The sequence below is a fragment of the Loxodonta africana genome, chromosome 14 (genome assembly GCF_030014295.1).
Source record: "Loxodonta africana isolate mLoxAfr1 chromosome 14, mLoxAfr1.hap2, whole genome shotgun sequence".
In the NCBI taxonomy this organism is placed as follows: domain Eukaryota; kingdom Metazoa; phylum Chordata; class Mammalia; order Proboscidea; family Elephantidae; genus Loxodonta; species Loxodonta africana.
In genome coordinates this window covers 1,772,887-1,800,271 of record NC_087355.1, presented here as the reverse complement: position 1 = coordinate 1,800,271, position 27,385 = coordinate 1,772,887, and positions in this window count along the sequence as shown.

Sequence of the window (27,385 nt, the reverse complement as noted above, 5' to 3'; positions counted from 1 at the left end):
AACTTCTGAACCATCTCTCCTACCCCCTGTCACTCAGTCTGATTTCCTAACTTTGCCTTTGATGTTCAGGACTCCTAGCTTGTCATATATGTAATCACTTCACTTGTGTTTTCAGGTCTTTGTTGTGAGAGGGATCGCTGGAAGCATCTGACTAGTCTGCCATCTTAGCCCCAACTCTTATCAATGTGTCTTGATTGCATGTTGTCAATTTTAGACTGCAGGAGTTGGTAAAAATGTTTGATTTCCTCATCTTTGGCCTTAGTGGTAGGTTTGTAAATTTGAATAATAGTTATATTAACTGGTCTTCCTTGTAGGCATTTGGATATTATCCTATCACTGACAGTTTTGTACTTCAGGATAGAACTTGAAATGTTCTTTTGACAATGAATGCAACCCCATTCCTCCTTCAATTTGTCATTCCCGACATAGGAATGGCTGGTTTAAAATGGTCAATACAAGTCCAATTCAGCTCATTAACCCCTTAGATATAAATCTTTATGCATTCCATTTTTGAGGACTTTCAATTTTCCTAGACTCATACTTCATACATTCCATCTTCTGATTGTTAATGAATGTTTGCAACTGTTTATTCTCATTTTGAGTAATGGTACATCAGCAAATGAAGGTCCTGAAAGCTCTACTCCATCCACTACATTAAGATTGACTCTGTTTTGAGGAAGCAGCTCTTCCCCAGTCATATTTGGAGGGCCTTCCAATCTGAGGGGCTCATCTTCCCAAGCTATTTAAGACAATATTCCACTGCTATTCATAAGATTTTCTCAGACCAGCCTCCTCAGAAGTAGACTTCCAGGTCCATCTTCCTCATTTGTCTTAGTCTGGAAGCTATGTTGTAACCTGCCCACCATACTTGACCCTGCTGACATTTGAAATACCAGTGGCAAAGCTTCCAGAATCACAGCAACACAAAAGCTGCCAAAGTATGACAGATTAACAGAGTGGTGGTGGCTGGCAATACAGTACTATTGAAAACTTGATGCTGATCTTTGCCTTTGGCTGGATATTGGTGTTTGACTTAATATTAGGGCTAAAGAACAACTTCGATAAAGATTCTGTGAAATAACAATCTTAGTCTCCATTGTTTGGTTTACAGAATTAAGTTTCTCTTATTGTCTTGATTTTTAAGCTTTTAAAATCAAGTAATTTAAATTTTCCTACTTTGTTCTTTTTAAAAATTGTTTTGGTTATTTGAGGCCCTTTGTATTTCCATATATATTTTAAGATTAGCTTTTTAATTTCTACAAGATTTTTGGGGGGATTTTGATAGGCATTGTGTTACATCTGTAGGTCAATGTGGTTAAAGTCACCATCTTAGTACTATTGAGTCTTCCAATCCACGAATTACTATCTACTTATTGAGGTCTCCTTTAATGTCTCTTAATAATGTTACAAATTTTACACTACACTTCCTACATTTAAAAAAGTTCTAATTATTTTACTCTTTTTTATGCTTTTGCAAATGGTGTCATTTCTTTAAATTTATTTTCTGATAGTTTATTGGAAATAAAATCAATTTTTTATATTAATCTTGTATCATTCAACTTTGCTAGACTTGTTTACTATTCTAGTCATTAAAACCATACAAATAAATTGTTTATGATTTTATAAGCATCAAGTCATGTTGTCTGCAAATTAGACAGTTTTACCTCTTCTTTCCTATCCTTTGGGCTTTCTATACATGAGAGTTCATACATCTCCCCACTTCGATTTAAAAAAATCCAAAAAGGAATTATAACTCAGTATGGGAAATACTATAGAGTCATGCATTAGACTTTTGTTTTCCTCTTCTTGCTGCCTTTGATTTTACTTAAAAGAAAAAGAAGGAACAGAGAGGAGGATGTGTCTAACTCAGCCTGGTTGTTTGGAAGAAGATTCATGGCAAATATGACATTTGAGCTCAAAAGAAGACATATTGTATTATCTACTGTCATCAAACAAACTACCCCAACACAGGTCATCTCACCTCAGGTGGGCTTGTTCATAGGTCTGCAGTAAGCTGGAGAGCGGAGGTCCAGGATGGTGCCAGCAGAGATGACTGTGCTCTGTTCCACAGTCTCTCAACCTCTACAGCCTTGTCCTTGTTATTATGGTGTGAATAGGTCTAAATGGGAGCCAACAAACATTCAAGAGCTCTTGAGGTCCAGACTCAGAACTCGCACAGCATGCCTCCTGCCACATTCCATTAGTAAAAGCTAATTTCAAGGCTATTCAAGATTCAAGGGGTAGGGAAATGGATTCCACCTCTTTTTAGAAACTGCAAAGTCTCATTGCAGAATGTGGACAAAAGGAGGTCATTAGCTTAGTTTCAATTCAATCAATCCACAGGATGCATGGATAGCTTTACAAACATGTGTGCATCTGAACCATGGAGAGTTGCATGATCTATTACATATATTACACAGATAGATTATAACATAACACAGAGTTATATCCCTGACAGAAAATTTTTTTTTCACCTAAGGAGTTATGACTATAGATCAGTATAAAAAGAAAGCAATAAACCGAAAGCAATATTTATGCTATATACAACTTACTATCACTGGGATTCATCAAAACTTTATATTTTTATATATTTTTCTTGACATTGTGTTTTCATAGAATTCTTTTTGAAAAACAAATATATGTAAGTATTAAAAAGCAAAGAAATGAACAGTTTCTGTTCATTTATCTTTGTTTTTTAAACTGTCACTCATAAAAAACTGAATGAGTTTATGTTTGGTATGATCTTACTTAAAGTCTATATGCTATCTGAAATTTACATGGGAGGACCCTAGAGATAATTTCAAAGATATTATGCAGAGACGGTTGACTGAGAATGATTTCCACCACATGAGTGACGTGTTTGAGGTGATTTGACTTAAAATATAAGTTTTGTAGCATTTACGGAATTCACTCTTGGGAACTTGGGAGTACACCTCTAAGAGATAGTCATCCTCCACAAAAACTGGAAGTTCAATATGAAGAGAGATATGTACTGTCTACATATGCATATTAGGATGCTGTGAAAATAGAAAACAAAAAGTGGTTTTAAATATAAGCTCACAGAGAAAGCCACAGGGAAAAAATCGCATATATTAATTTGAAATCAGATTTCCTCTTATATGGGCATCTCTATCTAGTAGATCTTGGAGACAGTAACAGCACTCACTTATCAGTTATATGTGGTTAATAATGAGTTTCTCTAGCAACAAAGGGATGTCTAAAATATTTCATAAACTAATATATTTTCTAAGATTCCTACAATGTGGAGGGTGTGATGAGTGGGAATTGAGTACTAGGTCAATCATCCAGCAGAGAGGGATTAAGTGAGCTGTTTTAGGGTTCACAGTGATGATTAGGGTGCTACATTTTTATATAAATACAAGACTTCATAAAGGAGCCCTGGTGGTGCAGTGGTTAAGTGATTGGTTGCTAACCCAAAGATCTGCAGTTCCAACCCACTAGCCTCTCCTCCAGGAGAAAGATGTGGCAGTCTGATTCCATAAAGATTACAGCCTTGGAAACCCTAAGGGGGCAGTTCCATATATTGATTTTTTTGTCGATTTACATTCTTTCACTATGTTTACGTTTGCAAATAATGACAACTTAAACTAAGAATATAAATCACATTTGAAGTAAACTTTAAAAAGCCTTCTCCAAATATCTGCTTTCTTACAATTCTTCTTTGATTCATCTTAGTTTACCTGTCCGCTGGTTTGTTGTACTTCATTTATGTCCATTTGTAGCCTCAGGTGTTAAAAAAAAAAAATTTTTTTTTTTAGAATGCATTTAATTGTCATCATGATAATTTCCATAGCTGGTTATATAATTTGATGAGGAAAATGATGATGTGGACTTTGCTTCTTCAAAAAAAGACATCAAACTAACATTATCTTACCAGGACTGACAGTTCAAGTCAGTCAACTGCTTCTTTTTTACTGTCAGGAATGGAAGGAGAGAGGAGAGGAAGACTAGGAGAGTGCATTACCATCAATCAGTGTTCATAAAGAAGACAGAATGTTTCTCTAGGTCTGAATAATCATGTGCATATGTTTTTAATTAGTAACATCTTGGCACTCTGTGCCTCATTTACATAAGCTTCTTTTAGTTGGTGTGCTAATTTTATGCGACTTTTCCTGTGTCTCCAAGTCAGGAGGAAATAATTTAAACAACCAATTGAATCAAGTGGAATAACAATAGAACTAACTTCTGCCCAGGGAAGCCTCTGCATACAGGGTGAGCAGCACTAGCGGCAGCAGCCCTATCACCAGAGGTTTGTTTCCTTGTGTAACAGACAGCAGGCACTTTCTGAAACTTGTTTTGTAGATGATTCTTACTTGTTTGTGCAGATACAGGAAGCTTGCGTTTGTGGCCATTTTTCTACAGAGACACTTCATCTACCACCATCCTGAGCACTCTGCCGATTTTTACATTAACCAAACCAAAAACCCGTTGTCGCAGAGTCGATTCCGACTCATAAGGACCCTATAGGAGACAATAGAACTGCCCCATAGGGTTTCCAAGGAGAGCCTGGTGGATTCGAACTGCCGGCCTTTTCACATGAACAGTAGAGCAAAATGACTCCTTCCAAATAGATCCCCAGTAACAAATATTCCCTGTAGGTTTGCGTATTTCGGTGAGGTCAGAGGGGACTCTGGGCTAGGTTGCAGAGGCTTTCTCCCACCTTTCAATAAGGTCTCTAATTGAAAAGGGCTGCTAGAGATATTTGGTCGTGCGCTCCTTTCCCGGGAAAGTGTTCCCTGCCTGATCAGCTGAAGGTCTCCAGTCCAGATGTGTCCAGCCCCTGCGTAGCTTCTCCTGAGCAGAGCTTGGCTGTGAGGGTTGGTGGTTACCAGAGGCAAGGAAGGCGTTCTGCTGCAGTGAAAGGGCTCAAAGTCCATCGGACCATCGAAATCACGGACTTTTCCTGTGAGTAAATGGCCTGCCTGTTTGAGCTTTATTCCCGGGAGAGTTATGACCGTGACGTTTCGCGCGGAGGGAGACGGCTTGAACTCACCCGGCAGCCGCCGCCGCCGCCTACTGGCGTATCCTCGCTTGCCCCAGCTCAGACCGGTACCGAGGGTGCGTTACTTCCGGAGGCGGAGGTGGGGGGACAGCGACCCGGAATGGATGGTTCCAGACCAGCTGGCTTGCGCACGCTTGTAATGCTTAAGGGAAACGTGGGCGGAAAGCACAAAAGCTATGATTTGCCATCCGTTGTCAGAAATGGAGGGAGGAAGAGGAACCCAAGAAAGTGCCAGGGCAAGGAGGCTATATGGCCAGGCATTGTGCTGCTCCCTTCCCAGGTTGGTGAACAACCTCCAGCTTAGGAAACTGCCCGAGTCCTGAGTCTGAATGCGGAGAGGCGAAGGGTCTTGTTCACAACTTCCATTCGGGATCATTGCGAGCCCCTTTGCACATAATTTTGGTCAGCTTTCCGACAGTTCAGGATTGTGTATGTGGATTCCCTCATATCCTCCCCCACTGGCGTAGGCACCAAGGGGCTAGTGAGGCGGCGAAGCCCTCGGTGCCCCAGCCTGGGACCCTGCCGCCCAAACCCGTTCCTGTGCTCCCTATCCACCGCCCATCCAGAGGAGGAAAGCAGCGGGAGTGGGGCCGGACCACGCCGAGGGAAGCGCCTGCAGGGCCTGGGCCCAGGCTTCAGGGAGCCCCCAGGGGGAGCACGCTGACTTCGCAGCCCGCAGGGGGCTGCGCGGGGTAATGGGCTAACAACCTTGAAAGCGGCCAGGCCGGCTGGCTTTTGTTCTGGTTTTAAAAGGGCAGGGCCAATCCAGCCCTCCTGCGGACTTTATGCCTTATTTATCCGATCTTTTGTGAAATAAGCCGCTTCCCCCTCCTCCCTCCCCCCCCCCGCCCCGCTGCAGAGGTGGGCGGCTCTCGAACACCATCCAGGGAATGCAGCCCCCCGCGGCCCCCGCGTGCAGCGCTGTTTCTGAGAGGCTCCCAGGGAGCCAGCACTCAGAAGAACCGTGTCTGGCGGCGTCCACCTAGCTTTCCTGCACGGATTCGGGACCAACACAGCAGCCCTGTAAAGGTAGCAAAGCCCCAATGCCTTTTCTTTCTTTCTTTTTTTTTTTTTCTCTCTCGCTCTTTTTATTCCCTCCAAATTATAACCTGTCGTGCCTACCTACTTGGATGGTCTGAGAAAAATGCACAGCCTCTTCCCTGTGCCTAATCTAGGCATTCCAAATGGGGCTTCTCAGATTGCAAATGTGGGCCCCCAAATTGGTAGTCAAGATTCCCGAGTCTTCCATATTAGCCCTTTTCATTTTCTGTGATTCCAAACCCAGGAGCTTTCCCCCAAAGCTCTGAATTTTCCACCAAATACAATCTTGTCTCTGCCCCTGTCTCTCTCTCTTTCTCTCGTGCGCGCGTATGTGCCCGCGCGCGTGCGTTTCCTTTCATTTCCAGCATTGGGAAACTCCTTCAGAGCTAGTGAAAAGTCGAGAGAGACTCTGCAGATTCCTGTTTTCGGCGTCAGACAATGTCCGGAAGCGCTGACACCAAATAAAAATGAGCATTTTATGTTGGCGAAAGAATTAATTCCTACCAAAAAAAAAAAAAAAAAAAAAAAAACGCCAGGAAAAGAAAGCGAGACTGGAAAACAAGGAATCTGTGATCTGTGGGCGACTGAAAGTGCAATCTGGGGACGGGCTGGAGCTCCCTAGCCGCTGAGTTCAGCACCGGAGGGGGTGGACAGCGTCTCCGGTCTAGGCTGCAGCCTCAGCAACACAACCGCGCCGCCAATGTCGCTGCCGCGGGCGGCTGGGCTCCCTGCTCCTCGCAGCTAAAAGGCTGTGCTCTCTGATTCCCATCGCCCTCTCCCTTCTTTGATGGATGAAAAGTAACCCTCCCCCTACACCTGCTACAACTACGGACAGGGATCTGAGGAGTACTCTTGTTCCACAGCTTAACTCTCAGCGGCGAGTTCAAAAACCATTTTCCTTAGGAGGCCAGAGGAAGGCAGGACGGGGAGTGAGGCGAGTTGTTAAAGCTGTGAGAAATCATGGGCTCTGCAGTAAGAGTCGAAATGCCCAGAGGCCCACACTTCTTGAAGTAAACAGAATGTTCATATGCGGATTGCAACAGTTTTTGAAACAGCTCTGTGAGAGGAGGTTCCAGATCTACTTGGCCTACGTTAGAAAAGCTGAGAAGACTTCTGATTCCTTTACATTGGCAGGTAAGTTTCTCCTTATTTGCAACTCTGATTACTTTTCTCAGTGTTTTAACAAAAAGGCTATATACAGTGACATTTTTCCTTGTGAATTAAGATGATAAGCAGTTTGGTTTTTGAATGATTTTTTCCTGTATCATAATCTCAGGAAATCTTTCTTCTAATAAAATAATGGAGTATGTTATTTCTGTGAACTCTTATGTGACAATAGAAAAAAAATAATGTAATTATAGTAAACTTAGTTGAGTATTTTTATTACTGGTTATCTAATCTTTTTAAAATATTTGCATATATTAAAAGTACTAATGTTATCAGGCCTTTTGTACTTTTGTCTTATGCATTCAGTTAAAAGTGATCCTGCCTGTGTTGTATAGTATGCAAGACTCAAAAAGTTACAAGTAGAAAGGATTCGACCACCCCTTCTATTATATTTCATGTGGTTGTATTTTGCTAAACCATGTACAGGAACAAACATACGTATAATGCACCCCAAGGCAACCCCCAAGAATAGCTACACCTGTAGCATCCTAACTCAAGAAACACATGTATTTTTATTTAGTATACTTAGCAGAAGGCAAAAAATAAGTTTTAATTTTTCCTTTCAGGGGAGCTAGTTTTGCATAGCATCTTGGCTTATTAGTTTTACAAAATACATCCAGAAGGAGACAGTGACCAATAGGTCTTGACAAACCGTAAACTTCAAAGTGTTAATTAAAATCTGTTTTCTGTTGACTCTTGTTTCTGGAGCCTTCCCCTGGAGCTTTGAAACTACAATCATTCACAGTGACCTTGATAAGCATTCTGCTTTAATAAAAAAAGGGCTCACTGGGTAAAAGCAGTTATGCAAATTTATAGCCCATGCTTGACATTTCATTAAGAGCTTGCTCAATTCCAATGAGCATATTCATTTCACTGGGGAGCATTTACTTGCATGGATAGATTTAGACAACCATGTAAACACATGTGGTGCTGTATACTAGCCAATACTTTGGCAAGAGTTTGTTCCTCTGAAATATCATGAGAGTTCTTTAGGTTATTCTTTTAATTTCATGTTCATATACAACTAGCATTGAAATATCTCTAATACATGTTTATACTTACCCTCCTGCTCAATTTCAGCACAAAATCCTATGAAGCACTTATGACAGTGTTTGTTGGTGGGATGATGGCCCCTTGTTCCATGTTGACTGAGAGTAGCGATTACATTCTCACACACACACACACAAATCAGTCATAACTGTTGCTTACCACTTCCGGTGAACCAGCTTGCTTAGGAAGCAGAGATATCCATGCCATTGAGCTCCTTGGGGACTACCTTGCCCTAGCCTATACAGGATATAAATGCCAATTTGAGGAGCAGAAACACAAATCATTATTTTAAATTCCTTCTGAGTTAGCACAGTGTGCCCCTCACATAACCTTATTGTCATTATATTTTTTTTACCAGTCTGAGAGCTGTGGAAGTGAAATTACCACACAAGAGAATCAGTCATGTTTTGAGAGAGTTGCTGCATATTGTCAGACTATTATTTTGGGTGTCAGTTAATTAACATAGACAGGTTCCCTGGCCTGAAAGACCAGTGTGTGTTAAGGGAAGCACCCATGTGACGGATGGCCTCTGTTCCTCATCTGTGGCAGAGGGGGCAGGTTTCCTCTATGTGTGGCTGAAACCACCCAGAATAAGAGTTACTTTTGCCTGTAGTCACAGAAATAACTCTAATTCATCTTTCCAAACTCATTCAGTATGCATGAAAATTCCTCCTGCCAGTCCTTATCTTTAGGGAAATACCATTATATCGACACAGAGTTTTGCACACCAACGTAATGCCTGTCTATATGCCTATCTCCAACAGCCAAAACAAGGGGATGGGGTGTGGATAGTGGAAACTAACTTTCACTTTGCATAGAATCACTTGTCTTTCAAGAGAAATCCATATACTTTATTTGGGACATCCATATCGCATTAAATCATGCTGTTTGCCTCAATAGCCGTTTGGTTTTGTCACTTACTGATAAACAATGTATTAGATCTTGGGACTACCAGACACAATAATTCAACATCATCTTCTTCCTGGAGGAAAAAGAAAAAGGAAGAAAAAAAAAGTCGTTTTTTGTTTTTTTTTAGATGGGTAATTTTTTTTTTAAGGCTAGGTGTTGGCTGTTTCTTACTTCTGAGACTCAAAAGGGAAAGGGAAATAGGATTACATTATCAGAAAAAAGTAAGTTTATGAAGGACCAGAAGATAATTAGAAATGAGCCTGGAATCTGTTCAATTATCTATTTTACTGTAACAAGAAATGGAGAGTGCAGAAAGGGACAGGGCAGGCTGTTCTGAACTGAGTCTTTAAATTATAAAAATAAAAAAATTATTTTTTTAATTAAATTTTAAAATTTTTAATTAAATTATAAAATCGTATAAAATACTTATGGTTAGCTTGTTTTTACTAAGTATTAATTGAATATTCTAATGTAATTATTGACCTTATCAGATAATATCAGATTTGAATGTTCATAGTTTGCCTTTGGAATTATTTATTCAGGTTTGAGCCAGTTTTATATATCTTTACAAAAACATTAGAGGCAAGATAGTGTTAAAATTTACAAAGGCTCCTCATAATTGGACAATTAGCTTTTTTTTTTTTTTGCAACATTTAAAAAAATACGAATTCCAGGTAACCAACCGGCTTACTCACCCATTTCTACCAAGGCAGCAGTCACTAATGAAGAGAAGCATATTGTATGCCAGAAATTATTTTCACTGTTGTGTCATCTCCCCAGAAACCTATACAATGAGTCATATAATAGGACTAAAAGGAAAGAGACCTCTTATTCCTATTTTCTTCTTGTTTAGTTTAGCAGAAAGAACACATGGCGTGTACTGAAAGAGGCAGTACGCTGCAGTACAAGACATGCTATGCATCATGATGGAGTAGAACAAGTGCTGGTAGACAGTCAACTCCCCAGGGCTCTTGAACTACTGGCCATAAGGTCTTGAACAAGTCACTCAACTCGCTGATGCTTAATTTTTCTTCCCCCAAACCAGCATACTTTACCTACACTTTAAGGCACAAACAACCCTTTACATATAGTTGGTACCTCAATATTTGTAGAATGAATGAATGGATGCCTACTCTGGGGAATATTGGAAAGTGTAAATACAGTAATACTTTTGGAAGCATTTTGGAAATAAATGCATTATTATAAATAATTCTCAATAGTATTCATCCATTCATTGAAAAATTTCCTGCTAATTACTGTATGCCAGGCAAAAAAAAATTTTTTTTTTTTTAGGCACACCTATTATGTTTAAGAACTCTCAGTATAAGGATTATAATATTTTCCTGATAATTCAGCTGTAATTATCTTTATATCTCTTAATGGAATTATTCCAGTGCAGACAAGAACTAGTTTTAAAATATTTATTACTCAAAATTGACACCATTTTCTATACCAAATGGTCAAACCTAGGTCCATAGACCCAAGCTGATTTTAACAACTTTGAGCTTGACCTTAGGAGATTTAATCAATGTCTATGTGTCATGGTTTTCTTATCCGTAAAGGAAGGTTGATATTTATCCTTAGTGATATTTGCAGAAAAACTTACATGATTAAACAGACTTTAAAATTCCATGTCTGAAAACATACCAAAAAGGATTTTGATTTGATTTCTGGTTAGCCGAGGTGGAGTGAAATGTGAATAGCAGGGGTGCTGAGGGATGGAGATGGCCTGCAGAAGCTGCGAAGATATAGTTTTGGTTTAGTCCAAAGCCCAGATCCCTTCAGGAAATCTCAGGTTAAACAACATCTCATTGACAGCTACAGATTTTCTTCCATCAGGTGGATTTTTAAAAAGTAGCTAAGCTTATTTGTTTAAATGTAATTTGTCAAGTTTGATCTGTGTAGATTTATGGACTATCACTAAACATATGCCAGTAGTGTATTTAAGAAATATAAATTGTTGTTTGGTATTATAATCTTTTTCAGTAGAGTTTTGTAGTTAAACTATTGACTCTACTAGAGATAAAAAATAACATTATTATTTATGTAGTGGTACAATTTTATGAATTTTTTTATCACTTACAAAAAAAAAAAGAAGAAAGGAAAATGGAAACAGGTAGTGAGAGGTAATTAAAATAATTTCTTTTAACCAATACCTGTATCTTTGAATTGTCATTGTGAAACTTGTTCAGTACATTGATACAACTAAGAAATATCCCACAAAAATATCAGAAAATTGTTTTAGAATTTCATGAATGTAATCTTCAAATTGTCAGCAAACTATAGTGTTCATTAAAAAAAAAATCCATAAACTGATGTATTCGAGATGAGGCTAATTTTTTATTGTCTTATATAGTTTAGTGCATATCTTGCATAAAAAAAACCAGTGCATAAATTTTTGAAATTAGAATATGTGAAGTAACTATAAATATATTCATGTTTACCAAATATATTATTATTTACTCAAAATATCAAAAAGCTGAAGATTTAATTTTTTGAAGGAATAAAATTCTTTCCCCATAAATCTACTAAATATATTATAGTAAAAGAAAACTTTTAGAAATGGTACTAGAATTTTAACAATATGTCACTTATATAAAACAATGCATATTCTTTGATTCTTCTCAATGGGACCAGTGTGAGAAATAAGTAAATGTTTGAGATTAAGAAATATGAGTGTGTAGATGAAAAAGGAAATGGGGCATGGTTGAAAATACTTCAGTACACGTGGAAACTAGAGTCAAAACATAGTGCTGTCATCAACTAGTTATGTGGTCTTGGGTAAATCACTTCAACTTACTTTAATAGTTGATACGTTTTTGTGGTTATGTTGGGAAATTATTAGTATGCCCATTCAAAGAGAAACAAACAAGCAAATAAAACTCATAGGCTTAGCTGAGCTCAGAAACTTTTCTTCTGCTTACCTCCTGCCATTTCTCTCAAAAATATCTCAATATTTTCATGATGGAAAGTACGTGGAATTTAGGATCAGACAGATCTGGATTTGAACTCTCGTTTAGAGCCTCATTAACCATATAAATTTGGGCATTTGTGGTAAACTCTGTGTCCTCTTCACATGTAAAAGGAAAGGAAAAGTGTCTACCTTGACACGTTGTTAGGACTAGTTAATGTCACAAGTTATGTAGAACGTCTAATATGCTGCCCTTACCAGCAGGCATTCAGTCTGGTATTGTGTGTATCACTGAACCTGTTTGACTAGGCTGTGTTGTGGCCCTGATTCACTACTCCAGTGCTGCTCTTTTGTTGTTTCTCCAGATGAATCCTCGGTATATGCATTGTCTTCCAAACATACTGTGCTCACCAATACCAAGTTCTTTTCTTCATGCTCTGTATTAGAAAGTTATCTTTTCTATTTATTTATCTGAACCTGTATCACTTCCCATGGGTTGTAAATTCGAATGTCTTAGGGTTCAGTCAGGTAATAATGAGTGAGGCTGGCCAGCTGGGACTGCAGCAAACTGCAGAGGGAAAGTCTGCAAAGTGGGTGCTTCTGTTTCTCAACTCCATGCCTGCAGTTAAAGAAAACTGTGTAAGCCAAAAATAGAGACTTTTATATGAAATACCCTCATTTTCACCTAGTTTAATTTCAAAACTATGAGTGAAAGAAAACTGTCTCCCAGATAGACTCAGACATGGGGTGCTGTCTGTGTCCTGTAGCCTGCAGAATGTTAAATCTCCAATTTCAATGACATTTGTTAAAAGCTACAAATGACATATTTACTCAGAATCTTCTTTCCAGGCCTCTCTTTTTTTAATCTAAAAATTGAATAATGAATCATGACTTCACAAGAAGGTATTTCTTATTACCTTCTAGAATTTTATAAGAAATAAGTCTTTAAAAATGGTGAATGACTTCAACGAAATAGATACTGTATTTCTCTAACTGGTTAAAATATTGTAGGAAAAAAAACAGTCCATAGAATAGATAGGTATGAACACAAGTCAAAAATATTCCATAGTGTGTTTTATTCTAGCATCGTTTCCTACCACCATCATTTTTTCCTCTCATACCTGTGATTCTATAGTAACTGGGAGGATAGCCTTGGTTAGCTGTAAGGCAACAGAAGGAAAAATAATCAATTATTGACTGCTGTCCATTAAATGCAAGGCTGTTTCACCCAGAATATAAATTTCATATTAGTATACGTACTTACATGCATAAAAACCAGATAATTTCTTTAGAAAGTTATTCTTTATGTTTTCAGCAGCAAGCTGCAACACAATTAATAGAATGCCCTCTATAATTGTGGGACAAATGGTTTAATGTACATTTAATGATTTGAGCACACACACAGGCACACACAAACACACATCTGTACCTCACGGGTGTATGAAACTATATTTTGAGCTTGATATTAAAGAACTCTCCTCTACCAATCCTTCCTTTTTAATTCATGTTAATAATGTGACTGTGGTCACTGGAAAAAAGGGGAATATTTTGCCTAGTTGATATCTGTATATCTGTATATTTTTAGTTCCTTTTGCTGCATGTGAGAAAATTCCAACTCAAAGCGGCTTACTCCAAACAATAAGGAAAAAAATATGCAAAAGGGAATTATAGGCTCATTTAACAGTAAATTACAGTAGCCATGACTGAATTCAGGTGTTCTAATAATGATATCCATCTATGTTCCTCTGGACTGTCTTTCTTCCCAAGCAGCGTTTGCCTATGTGGTGAGTCTCTCTGTCTCTGTCTGTCTCTCTTACCACGCACAGACATGTACTCATACTCTCACACACTCTCACACACCTCCTCACCAGTTCTAGGTCTGTATTATTTGTTTTGAAATCCAGTTCTCTTTGACAATAGTTCCCGAAGGTGTGCTAGAATTTGCCAAGAGATTAGTATATACTAAGGGTGGCACTGGGAGTAGACTTGGCTCCACACAAAGGCATTGAATAAGAGATGAGGAAGAATCGTTAAAGGACTATTACAGTGCAGTTTTCAGAAAAAGAGGGGCTATGTACAGGATAGGAAAGAAAATAATTGTCTTCTATGGTACTATTGAAAAATTATCAAAGAAATTGATCATTCTGCTTCCACCTTTCCTAAGTCATTAAATTTGTTTACTATTTACTATAAGGAAAAATAATTTTAGAAGGAAATGTCCATGGTGTGACTTCAATGTAATTCATGCATCAACTTTTATAAGTGTCCTTTTAATTTGTTATTAAACTGTGAGTAATATCAGATGGACACACAGAGAGGAGGAAGACCAATCTGAATAAAAATACCTCTTCCAGGATAGTTTATTATTTCTTTATATGGTGTTTTTTCTGGCAGTTTTTAATAATATTTTTCTCATTTATTATATGGTAGGTCTCATCCAGTTTAGCCATACTATTTGCCTTTTGTTTCTCTGGCCAGCTTTTGATCCTGAAGAAGTTAAACTCCTATGTCTTAGGTAGGGTTCTCCAGAGAAGCAAAACCAGTAAAAAGTATAAATAAATATATAGAGACTTATACTATGGAAATGGCTCACATGGATGTAGAGGCAGGAACATCCCAAGCCCTTGGGTGAGATTGGAGGCTTCTCCTCATCCACATAGCTGCAGGGGCTGGTGAACCCGAGATTGGCAAGTTATACAGGAGGGCTCTGGCTCACAGGTTGCAAAGACTGTCGAATCCCAATATCAGCAGGCAAGACAGCAGGTAAGATGCTAGCTCAACTCCCGAAAACCAGAGGTCCGATGAACAGGAGCCAGCTGGAGGATCCAGTGGGAGCAGAAGCCCCTGAGTATTGCCAGAAAGTCTACCTATACTGCATGCAGGCCACACCCCCAAGGATAATCCCTTTTAATTGGTTGGCTACTCACAGCAGATCCCATCATGGAGGTGATCACATTATATCAAATCTCATCATGGAGATGATCTCGTCATCATATAACTTCCAAACTACATCATAACCGCCAAACCACTGAGAATCATGGCCCAGCCAAGTTGACACACAACCTTAACAATCACAGCTCATCCCTTGTCAACTGGGCACTTATACACATCTCCTTAAACCATACATAATCTCTGAATAAAGATAATTATCAATTCATTCTTGCATCTATCGTGATACAACTAACACACATACAACCGAAAACGCACTAGCCTGGTTTACATTTTATATTTTATAAGTGAAGAAATCAAAAATATCTGATGCACACACACAAGGTAGAAATACTCATAACAATTACAGCCTACATTTCTGCCACTGGTCATGTGGACTTAACTGGTATTTAGAACTGCCTTCTTCCACCACCCATTCCATATTCCTTTTGCCTTGAACAAACACTACAGCTGGTTGTGGTTCCTTTCCTGAAGGGGTGGCCTAAACCTTCATTCCTGAAGGGTCGAAGACATTACTATTCATGTCAAAATTAGGTTGCTGTAGTTTTCCATTGACTTTAATCACAGAGTATGGTAGTGCTAAGAGATGCCCTAAGGGATCACCTGCATTCCAGACATACTCTTCTTTACCTCCATTATGTAATATCAATCCAATTTCCTCCTGGTAATCAGGATCAATCATAACAGCCAATATGTAACTCCCTTCTTTCACTGTTTATCCAGAGGCATAAGGAGCCCAAAGTGGCCTTCTTAACTTCCAGTTTAGTGGAACCAGTGATGTGCCTCCAGGTGGGAGCATTCCTCCCTTTAGAACTAAGACCTCTAGACCCACAGAATATAAGGTCATAGGGACAAGAAGCAAAAATTTTGCACGTGGGTTAATAGGGGTAATAGTGAGTAGTGCCACTCCCATTTCTACCACTTGATTCCTGGACCCCTGAATCCTGGCTATGGGAGAAACAACACCATATTGGATGCTGGATTAGAGCATATATAGCCTCCTGAGAACATTGCCCCAACCCTACAAGGTATTGCCACCTAGCTGGTATTGTAATTGTGTCTTTAGAAGGCCATTCCATTATTCTATCAAGCTAACTGCTTCAGGATGATGAGGAACATGTAAAGACCAGTGAATTCCACGAGCATTGGCCTATTGACACTTCATTTGCTGTGAAGTGAGTTCCTTTATCTGAGGTGATGCTGTGTGGGATACCATGATGGTGGATAAGGCATTCTGTAAGTCCACAGATGGTAGTTTTGGCAAAAGCATTGTATGCATGGGAGGCAAATCTGTATGCCGAGTGAGTAAGTGTCTATTCCATTAGGAACAAAATGCAGCTCTTTCCATGATAGAAGTGTTCCGGTATAATCAACCTGCCACCAGGTTGCTGGCTGATCACCCAGAGAAATTGTGCCATATTGGGGAATTAGTGTTGGTCTCTGCTGCTGGAAGAAAGCTATTGGAATTAATAGAAGCATTCAGCAAAATGTCAGGATACAAGATTAACATACAGAAATCACCTGGATTCATCTACATCAACAGACAGAACTGTGAAAAGGGAATTAGGAAAACAATATTTACAATAGACACCCAAAAGATAAAATATTTAGGAATAAACCTAACAAGGGATGTAAAAGACTTATAGAAAGAAAACTACAGAACTATTGCAAGAAACCAAAAGAGACCTGCATAAGTAGAAAAACACACCATGTTCTGGTATAGGAAGACTTAACATTGTGAAAATGTCAATACTACCCAAAGCGAAATATGAATATAATGCAATCCTGATTTAAATTCCAAAAGCATTCTTCACTGAGATGGAAGCACTAGTCACTAACTTTATATGGAAGGGAAAAGGCCCTGAATCAGTAAAGCCTTATTAAAAAAAAAGAACAAAGTAGAAAGCCTCACGCTGCCTCATCTCAGAACCTATTATTCAGCCATGGTAGTCAAAACACCCTGGTACTGGTACAACAACAGACACATAGACCAGTGGAACAGAATTGAGAATCCAGATGAAAATCCATCTACCTATGGACAGCTTATCTTCCACAAAGGACAAAAGATTATTGAATGGGTAAGAGACAGTCTCGTCAACAAATGGTGCTGGCAAAATTGGATATCTGTCTGCAGAAAAATGAAACAGTATCCATACCTCACATGGTACACAAAACTAACTCAAAATGGATCAAACTCCTAGATATAAAACCTAAAACCATAAAGATCATAGAGGAACATTTAGGAACAATTCTAGGGGCCCTAATATGAGGCATTAATAGATTACCAAGGATAACTAAAAATACACAGAAAAACATGAATTAGATATACGGGATCTCCTAAAAATTAAACATGTATGCTTAACAAAAGACTTCTTCAAAAGTGTAAAAAGAGAATCTACAGATTGGAAAAAATATTTGGCTATGATATATCCAACAAGAGTATGACCTCTAAAATTTATAGAAAACTTAAGCATCTCACAACATGAATGAACCTGGAGGGTATTATGCTGAGTGAAATAATTTAATCACACACAAAATATATATATATTATATAGTATGAGACTGCTTTTTAAAAGTAACAACAAAGTGTTTACACACAGGAAAAGAAAAAAAAAAAGGCTTTGATGGTTACCAGGGATGAGAGAGGGGAAGGAGGGAAAATTAGCAAAGAGGCAGTAGACACGAGTTAATATTGGTGAACGTAAAGGGAGAAGTCAGTACAACATGACCAAAGCAAGAAAGGATACTGAGAGGAATGCAGGAATAAAGGACAACTATCAGCCACTTCTTGGAAACCCTTTAGGGCAGTTTTACACTGTCCTATTTTTTTTTTTTTTTTAATAGGGTCGCTATGAGTCGGAATCGACTCGACAGCAGTGGGTTTTTGGATAGGGCCGCTATGAATCAGAATTAACTTGAGGGCACGTAGCAACAACAACAACAACAATGGTAACTACTGGAGCACTGGTGGTGCAGTGGTTAAGAGTTCTGCTGCTAAACAAAGGGTCTGCAGTTCAAATCCACCACCCACTCCTTGGAAACCCTATGGGAAAGCTCTATTCTGTCCTATAGGGTTGCTATGAGTTGGAATGGACTCAGCGGCAACGGGTGTGAAAACTGCTATAGCATAGAGAATCCTGCAACAACAGAAGAAACAGACAATAATCTATAAATTGTTACATAGATATTCCAAGAGGTGAGGGAAGGCGTAAGGGAACACACTCACTGGCAGATACAAGTTCAGAGGTGGAAATTTCTAACTACATGTCTGTAGGTGCTTCTCATATATTAATATAGTCAATAAAGCACATAAGTGGCACAGTCAGCGAAACCTCTTAGACATAACTAAACACCTCATGGAGTGAAGTTCCCAGGTACCAAGGCAAATGACCATAGACTTGTGGGCCATATATGTCACGGCACAGCATAGTTCTTAAAGACAATGTTCTACTTCCTACTTTGGTGAGTAGTGTCTAGGGTCTTAAAAGCTTGCAAGTGGCCATTTAAGGTACAACTATTGTCTCTTCTGTTTGGGAGGCAAATGAGAGGGAACTATACTAAAGACCCAAGGGAGTAATTAGTCTAAGGACTAATGGACCATGTAAACCACAGTCTACACAATCCCGAGACCAGAAGGACTAGATGGTGCCTGGCTACTACTACCAAAGGCTCTGACTGGGATTACAATAGAGGGTCCTGGACAGATGGGTAGAAAAAATGTAGAACAAATTATCAAATTCACAAAAAAGACTAGACTTACTGATCTGACAGAGACTGGAGGAACCCCTGAGACTGGCTCCCAGACACCCTCTAACTCAGATGTGAAGCCACTCTAGAAGTTGACCTTTCAGCCAAAGATTAGGCAGGTTTATAAGACAAACAATAACACACATGAGGAATATGCATCTTAGATCAATCAAGTATACGAGATCAGATGGACAATATCTGCCCAGGAAAAAGGACGAGAAGGTGGGAGGGGACAGGAAAACTGGACAAGGTGAACCAGGGTGGAAAGGAAAAGATTGCAAGTGGTGACACGTTGTGGGACTGTGGCCAATGCCGTGCTCGTCCTCATACATTGTGAGTGAGAATGTAAAGTGTCATATGATAACTCTCAGTTTGAGAGTTTCTCAAAATGTTAATCATGTTTGATAAAGTACCAGGTCAGCAGAACGGAGGAAGACCCTCACTGAGATGGATTGATGCAGTGGTTGCAACAATGGGCTCAAGCATACCAACGATTGTAAGGATGGCGCAGGACTGGGCAGTGTTTTGTTCCATTGTGTATAGTGTCGCTATGAGTTGGACTTGACTGGATGGCACCTAATAACAAAAATAACAATAATTAATGATGTTTGGGCATCTTTTCATGAATCTATTGTGCATTTGCATATCTCCTTTGGATAAATGTCTATTCAAGTCCCTTGCCCATTTTTTAATTTTGGCTATTTGTGTTTTTGTTGTTGAGCTGTAAGAGCTCTTTATATATTCTGTAAATTAGGTCTTTATCAGATATATGGTTTATAAATATTTTCTCCCATTCTGTAGGTTGTCTTGATTTTAATGTCCTTTGATTTGCTATATATATATATATTTAATTTTTTTGATGAAACTCAATATATCTATTTTTTTCTTTTGTTATTCATGCTTTTGGTATCATAGGTAAGAATCCATTTCTGAATCCAAATTCAGGAAGATTTGTTTTGTCTAAAAGTGTTATAATTTTTGCTCTTACATTTTGATCAATTTTCAGTTAATTTTTACGTGTGGTATGAGGTAGGGGGCCCACTTCATTCTTTTGCATGTGCATAGTCAATTTTCCCAGCATCATTTGTTGAAGAGACTATTCTTTCCCCATTGAATAGTCTTGGCACTCTTGTTGAAAATCAATTGACCATAGATGTATGGGTTTACTTATATACTCTGATTTTTGTTCTATTGATCTGTTTGTTTATACTGTGCCAGTACCACATTGTGTTGATTATTGTAAATTTGCAGTAAGTTTTGAAATCAGGAATTTTGAGTCCACTCACTTTTATTCCATTGTACTTGACGCTCAGTCTTCTGTGTGTTACATATGTATTGGTAATCTTCTAAGTTCAGTCTTAGAAGGTCTGAAAGGAATACCAATGTCTGTTATATCGTCTCCACTTAGCTTAGGAATTATTTGAGGATGAAAAAGTCATGAATATGAAAAAATAATAAATATGTAAGACTTTATTTCCAAGATTACTTTTTCTTTTGACTCAATAAGTTAATAACAAGAAACAAATTTGCTGAGACACGAGGTGAATTGTAAATCTATTAGATCACTGCCGGAAACAAGTCTCTTATCTAGTGAGTGAGTCTAGTCTGCTACCCAACGCTCCATCGAAATGTGATTTCGCTATTCTCCAGTCATTGTGGTTTACCTTATTTTGACATGGATAGCTTTCCTCGTAATGTATATCTTCTCTTGCCACATATGCTTTTCCTTGTCATGGACACCATTCCCAGTCGTGTATATCTTTCCTCGTTATATATATGTTCCTATCTACGTCTACATCTGTATTCACATATCTCTACCTGTATCTATATCTGTATCTCTATCTCTCTGTATTTTTTGTTATCTCTATATCTATACATCTCTGTGTATATATCATTATCTATGTCAATGTCTATATATCTTTAAAGGAGGAACTCTCTACATCTTGTTTTTGGGTTTGTTTTGTTTTCTTTTTCCCTTCCCATTCTTTCTTTTTTTAAAATAATTTTTATTGTGCTTTAAGTGAAAGTTTACAAATCAAGTCAGTCTGTCACATGAAAGCTTATATACACCTTACTACATTCTCCCACTTACTCTCCCCCGAATAAGTCAGCCCGCTCGCTTCTTGCAGTCTCTCCTTTCGTGACCATTTTGCCAGTTTCTAACCCTCTCTACCCTCCCATCTCCCCTCCAGACAGGAGATGCCAATAGTCTCAAGTGTCCACCTGATACAAGTGGCTCACTCTTTGTCAGCATCTCTCTCCTACCCATTGTCCAGTCCCTTCCATGTCTGATGAGTAGTCTTTGGGAATGGTTCCTGTCCTGGGCCAACAGAAGATTTGGAGACCATGACCGCCGGGATTCTTCTAGTCTCAGGCAGACCATTAAGTATGGTCTTTTTATGAGAATTTGGGGTCTGCATCCCACTGATCTCCTGCTCCCTCAGGAGTTCTCTGTTGTGTTCCCTGTCAGGGCAGTCATTGGTTGTGGCCAGGCACCATCTAGTTCTTCTGGTCTCAGGATGATGTAAGTCTCTAGTTCATGTGGCCCTTTCTGTCTCGGGCTCATAGTTATCCTGTGACCTTGGTGTTCTTCATTCTCCTTTGATCCAGATGGGTTGAGACCAATTGATGCTTCTTAGATTGCCGCTTGTTAGCATTTAAGACCCCAGACGCCACACTTCAAAGTGGGTTGCAGAATGTTTCATAATAGAGTAAGCCAATTGACTTAGAAGTCCCCTTAAGCCATAGTCCCCAAACCCCCGCCCTTGCTCCACTGACCTTCGAAGCATTCAGTTTATCCCAGAAACTTCTTTGCTTTTGGTCCAGTCCAGTTGAGCTGACCTTCCGTGTATTGAGTATTACCCTTCCCTTCACCTAAAGTAGTTCTTATCTACTAACTAATCTGTAAATAACCCTCTCCTACCCTCCCTCCCTCCCCCTCTCGTAACCACAAAAGAATGTGTTCTCAGTTTATACTATTTCTCAAGAACTTATAAGAGTGATCTTATACAGTATTTGTTCTTTTACCTCTGACTAATTTCACTCAGCATAATGCCTTCGAGGTTCCTCCATGTTACGAAATGTTTTACAGATTTGTCACTGTTCTTTATCAATGCGTAGTATTCCATCGTGTGAATGTACCATAATTTATTTAACCATTCATCTATTGATGGACACCTTGGTTGCTTCCATGTTTTTGCTATTGAAAACACTGTGGCAATAAATAGGGGTGTGCATGTATCTGTTCCTGTAAAGGCTCTTATTTCTCTACGGTATATTCTGAGGAGTGCGATTTTTGGGTTGTATGGTAGTTCTATTTCTAACTTTTTAAGAAAACGCCAGATAGATTTCCAAAGTGGTTGTACCATTTTACATTCCCACCAGCAGTGTATAAGAGTTCCAGTCTCTCCGCAGCCCCTCCAACATTTATTATTTTGTGTTTTTTGGATTAATGCCAGCCTTGTTGGAGTGAGATGGAATCTCATCGTAGTTTTAATTTGCATTTCTCTAATGGCTAATGATCGAGAGCATTTTCTCATGTGTCTGTTAGCTGCCTGAATATTTCTTTAGTGAAGTGTGTGTTCATATCCTTTGCCCACTTTTTGATTGGGTTGTCTTTTTGTGGTTGAGTTTTAACAGAATTATATAGATTTTAGAGATCAGGCACTGCTCAGAGATGTCATAGCTGAAAGTTTTTTCCCAATCTGTAGGTGATCTTTTCACTCTTTTGGTGAAGTCTTCAGATGAGCATAGGTGTTTGATTTTTAGGAGCTCCCAGTTATTTGGTTTCTCTTCGTCATTTTTGGTAATGTTTTGTATTCTGTTTATGCCTTGTATTAGGGCTCCTAACGTTGTCCCTATTTTTTTCTTCCATGATCTTTATCGTTTTAGTCTTTATGTTTAGGTCTTTGATCCACTTGGAGTTAGTTTTTGTGCATGGTGTGAGGTATGGGTCCTGTTTCATTTTTTTGCAAATGGATATCCAGTTATGCCAGCACCGTTTGTTAAAAAGACTATCTTTTCCCCAATTAACTGACACTGGGCCTTTGTCAAATATCAGGTACTCATATGTGGATGGATTTATATCTGGGTTCTCAATTCTGTTCTATTGGTCTATGTGCCTGTTGTTGTACCAGTACCAGGCTGTTTTGACTACTGTGGCTGTATAATAGGTTCTAAAATCAGGTAGAGTGAGGCCTCCCACTTTCTTTTTCAGTAATGCTTTGCTTATCCGGGCTTCTTTCCCTTCCATATGAAGTTGTTGATTTGTTTCTCCATCACATTAAAAAATGTCATTGGAATTTGGATCAGAAGTGCATTGTATGTATAGATGGCTTTTGGTAGAATAGACATTTTTACTATGTTAAGTCTTCCTATCCATGAGCAAGGTAAGTTTTTCCACTTATGTAGGTCCCTTTTAGTTTCTTGCACTAGTACTTTGTAGTTTTCTTCGTATAGGTCTTTTACATCTTTGGTAAGATTTATTCCTAAGTATTTTATCTTCTTGGGGGCTACTGTGAATGCTATTGATTTGGTGATTTTCTCTTCAATGTTCTTTTTGTTGATGTAGAGGAATCCAAGTGATTTTTGTATGTTTATTTTGTAACCTGAGACTCTGCCAAACTCTTCTATTAGTTTCAGTAGTTTTCTGGAGGATTCCTTAGGGTCTTCTGTGTATAAGATCGTGTCATCTGCAAATAGAGCTAATTTTACTTCTTCCTTGCCAATCCGGATGCCCTTTATTTCTTTGTCTAGCGTAATTGCTCTGGCTAGGACCTCTAGCACAATGTTGAATAAGAGTGGTGTTAAAGGGCATCCTTGTCTGGTTCCCATTTTCAAGGGAAATGCTTTTAGGCTCTCTCCATTTAGAGTGATGTTGGCTGTTGGCTTTGTATAGTGCCCTTTATTATGTTGAGGAATTTTCCTTCAATTCCTATTTTTGTGAGAGTTTTTATCATGAAGGGGTGTTGGACTTTGGCAAATGCCTTTTCTGTATCAATTGATAAGATCATGTGTTTTTTGTCTTTTGTTTTATTTATATGGTGGATTACATTAATGGTTTTTCTAACATTAAACCAGCCTTGCATACCTGGTATAAATCGCACTTGGTTGTGGTGGATTATTTTTTTGATATGTTGTTGAATTCTATTGGCTAGAATTTTGTTGAGAATTTTTGCATCTATGTTCATGAGGGATATAGGTCTGTAATTTTCTTTTTTTGTGGTGTCTTTGCCTGGTTTTGGTATCAGGGATATGGTGGGTTCATAGAATGAGTTAGGTTGTATTCCGTCATTTTCTGTGCTTTGAAATACCTTTAGTAGTAGTGGTGTTAACTCTTCTCTGAAAGTTTTGTAGAACTCTGCAGTGAAGCCATCTTGGCCAGGGCTTTTTTTGTTTGTTTGTTTGTTTGGAGTTTTTTGATTACCATATCAATTTCTTTTTTTGTTATGGGTCTATTTAGTTGTTCTACCTCTGATTGTGTTAGTTTAGGTAGGTCATGTTTTTGTAGGAATTCATCCATTTCTTGTAGGTTTGCAAATTTGTTAGAGTACAATTTTTCATAAAATCTGATATGATTCTTTTAATCTTATTTGGGTCTGTTGTGATATGGCCCATCTTGTCTCTTATTCGGGTTATTTGTTTTGTTTTCTGTATTTCTTTAGTCAGTGTGGCCAATGGTTTATCAATTTTGTTAATTTTTTCAAAGAACCAGCTTTTGACTTTGTTAATTCTTTCAATTGTTTTTCTCTTCTCTATTTCATTTAGTTCAGCTCTAATTTTTATTATTTGTTTTCTTCTGGTGCCTGGTGGATTCTTTTGTTGCTCGCTTTCTATTTGTTCAAGTTGTAGGGACAATTCTCTGATTTTGGCTTTTTCTTCTTTGTGTATGTGTGCATTTATGGATATAAATTGACCTCTGAGCACTGCTTTTGCTGTGTCCCAGAGGTTTTGATAGGAAGTATTTTCATTTTCGTTGCATTCTATGAAATTCTTTATTCCCTCCTTAATATCTTCTCTAACCCAGTCTTTTTTGAGCAGGGTATTGTTCAGTTTCCAAGTATTTGATTTCTTTTCCCTGATTTTTCTGTTATTGATTTCCACTTTTATGGCCTTGTGGTCTGAGAAGATGCTTTGTAATATTTTGATTTTTTTTGATTCTGCAAAGGTTTTTTTTATGACCTAATATGTGATCTATTCTAGAGAATGTTCCATGTGCACTAGAAAAAAAAGTATACTTTGCAGCTGTTGGGTGGAGTGTTCTGTATAAGTCTACGAGGTCAAGTTGGTTGACTGCAGCAATTAGATCTTCTGTGTCTCTATGGAGCTTCTTACCAGAAGTGCTATCCTTCTCCGAAAGTGGTGTGTTGAAGTCTCCTACTATAATTGCAGAGGTGTCTATCTCATTTTTCAGTTCTTTTAAAGTTTGTTTTATGTATCTTGCAGCCCTGTCATTGGGTGCATAAATACCCTATATGGTTATATCTTGGTCAATTGTCCCTTTAATCATTATGTAGTGTCCTTCTTTATCCTTTGTGGTGGATTTAACTTTCAAGTCTGTTTTGTCAGAAATTAATATTGCTACTCCTGCTCTTTTTTGACTGTTGTTTGCTTGATATATTTTTTTCCATCCTTTGAGTTTTAGTTTTTTGTGTCTCTTAAGTCTAAGGTGTGTCTCTTGTGGGCGGCATATAGACGGATCGTGTTTCTTTACCCAGCCTGAGACTCTCTGTCTCTTTATTAGTGCATTTAGTCCATTTACATTCAGCGTAATTATAGATAAGTTTTTTTTATGTGTTCAGTGCTGTCATTTTGATGCCCTTTTGTATGTGTTGTTGACAGTTTCATTTTTCACTTACTTTTTTGTGCTAAGATGTTTTTCTTTGTAAATTGTGTGTTCCTCATTTTCATAATATTCAAATTTATGTTTGCTGAGTTGTTATGTTTTTCTTGGTTTTTATTTTCAGTTATGGAATTGTTAGATGGCTTTGTGGTTACCTTAATATTAGCCCCTATTTTTCTAAGTAAAAACCTAACTTGTATCATCTTATATCGCCTTGTTTTCCTCTCCATATGGCAGTTCTGTGCTTCCTGTATTTAGTCCTTCTTTTTGATTATTTTGATCTTTTACATAACGACTTCAATGATTCCCTGTTTTGAGCATTTTTTTCTTTTTAAAATTAATCCTAATTTGTTTTTGTGATTTCCTTAGTTGAGTTGATATCAGGATGTTCTGTCCTATGTCTTTGTCTTGTGCTGTTATCTGATGTTATTGATTTTCTGGCCAAACAATTTCCTTTAGTATTTCTTGTAGCTTTGGTTTGGTTTTTGCAAATTCTCTAAGCTTGTGTTTATCTGTAAATGTTTTAATTTCGCCTTCATATTTGAGAGAGAGTTTTGCTGGATAAATGATCCTTGGCTGGCAGTTTTTCTCCTTCAGTGCTCTATATATGTCATCCTCTTGCCTTCTTGACTACATCCTTTCTGCTAGTAGTCTGAATTTATTCTTATTGATTCTCCTTTGTAGTCCTTTCTTCTATCTCTGGCTGCCTTTAAAATTTTCTCTTTATCTTTGATTTTGGCAAGTTTGATGACAATATGTCTTGGTGATTTTCTTTTTGAATCAATCTTATATGGGGTTTGATGAGCATCTTGAATAGATATCCTTTCGTCTTTCATGATGTCAGGGAAGTTTTCTGCCAAAAGATCTTTAACTATTCTCTCTGTATTTTCTGTTATCCCTCCTTCTTCTGGAACTCCAATCACACGCAAGTTATTCTTCTTGATAGAGTCCCACATGATTCTTAGGGTTTCTTCATTATTTTTAATTTTTTTTATCTGATTTTTCTTCAGCTGTATTGGTGTCAATTCCCTGGTCCTCCAGATCTCCCACTCTGCATTCTAATTGCTCGATTCTGCTCCTCTGACTTCCTATTAAGTTGTCTAATTCTGTAATTTTATTGTTAGTCTTTTGGATTTCTGAATGCTGTCTCTCTATGGATTCTTGCAACTTATTAATTTTTCCTCTGTGTTCTTGAATAATCTTTTTTAGTTCTTCAACTGCTTTATCAGTGTGTTCCTTGGCTTTTTCTGCAGATTGCCTTATTTCATTTATGAGGTCATCCCTGATGTCTTGAGGCATTTTGTAAATTAGTTTTTTATATTCTGCATCTGGCAATTCCAGGATTGTATCTTCATTTGGGAAAGATTTTGATTTTTTAATTTGGGGAGTTGTAGAAGCAATCATGGTCTGCTTCTTTATGTGGTTTGATATCGACTGTTGTCTCCAAGCCATCTATAAGGTATTGGAATGATTTATTTTATATTTGCTCACTGAGTCTTATCTTGTTTTGTTTTCTTTCAATATACGTAGATGGGCTACTGGATTGCACTGTCTTGATTGTCGTAGCTTTTGAATCACTTATGTCCTCTTACCAGCTGGTTTGGGCTGTTACCAGATATATAAGCCTAAGAGTCCATTCACTATACTTGAGAAGAATAGTGTGTGGTGTAGACTGTCACCTATTCAGTTAGAGGAGTAGTGGTGATAGTTGTGTGCACCAGATTCTAGTAGCAGCAGGGGCTCCCAC